The following is a 1,228-nucleotide window of genomic DNA, read 5'->3' on the forward strand; positions in this document are numbered from 1 at the left end:
TGGAATTTCACATATCCGAAAAATAAATTGTTTATTTTTCAATTTGAAAACCATGAGATGTTTTTCAAACAAAATACATATTTGCAAAATAATGAGTGGGAGAGGGTTGTATGACAATACGACCCACTGGTCTCCATCGTTAGTTTAACACCGTGAGATTCGGAAGGGGCTTTGCGGCGGCACCGATTCCGCACTCCCTACGGAAAGTGTTCTTTCGGATCAATAACAAGGTTGACTTCCTAGTGATAGGATTGAATGATGTATTTCCGGTTTGACCTATGATAACTCTAAGAAATTAGAGTTATCCACTGGTTTTGTAGCCTAAAAATTGCGTGTCCATGAGTGATTGTTCTCGATAATTGTTTGTTTTAAGTTAGATTTGTAGAGTTGCATGTACTTTGGCCTAATTCCGTATTGCTGCGCCTCTTGAAGTGAAAGCTGGTAATTTGGAAGTAAAATAGGTGAAAAACTGGCTAATTCTATGTGAATTCCTTGCAGGAAATTGCTGGACTAAAATGCTGCAGCATTCTGGGCGACATTCTGGGATTAGCTGGCAGCTGATTGATGTCAGCGCACTAGCTAGACAAAGCAGACAGAAAAGAATCTGTGTGAGCTGGCTGAGGAGGTGTGTCAAATGTCCACTGTGCACATCAGCAGTGACACCTCAGCCCTTGTGTTGCCCTAGAAGGGAATGTTTCTCTTAGGACAAGTTGGCAGCCGCCAGGGGGAGAAAAAGAGGAAGAGAGAGATTCGGGCATTAATATAAAAAGAAGACAGTTGTTGTTTCACAAAAACATAGAACACACAGGGGTAGTACCAAGACACCAGAAAACACAAAAAAGACATTATTCAGAGAGGAAAAAGCTTCGGAGGAAAGCTGAAGAAACTAGAACATCAAGTAATATTCATCCTAGAAGGAAAATCCAGAGACGTGAGAGCTGGAAGTTGAAGGACATTGTTGGCCGGCCACAGAGGAATCCAAGATCCAGCTGAACTTGTTCTTCTTCTGTTAGCTTAACTCTCTTTTGTCATTTAGCTACTAATTCTAGATATGGATTATACTGGAGCTTTGGATCTTGTAACTATCATTATGAACTAAGTTGTTGTAGCTAGGTTTGCTAATGGAACCAATATTGTAAGAATGACAAGTTGTTTCTGAGATGCTATTAATCTACTATTCCTGTTCATTCATGTGAGCTAATATCTATTTCTATTCTTGACTGGCCAT

Source organism: Morus notabilis, unplaced genomic scaffold, assembly GCF_000414095.1.
Source record: "Morus notabilis unplaced genomic scaffold, ASM41409v2 Scaffold388, whole genome shotgun sequence".
NCBI classification, from domain to species: domain Eukaryota; kingdom Viridiplantae; phylum Streptophyta; class Magnoliopsida; order Rosales; family Moraceae; genus Morus; species Morus notabilis.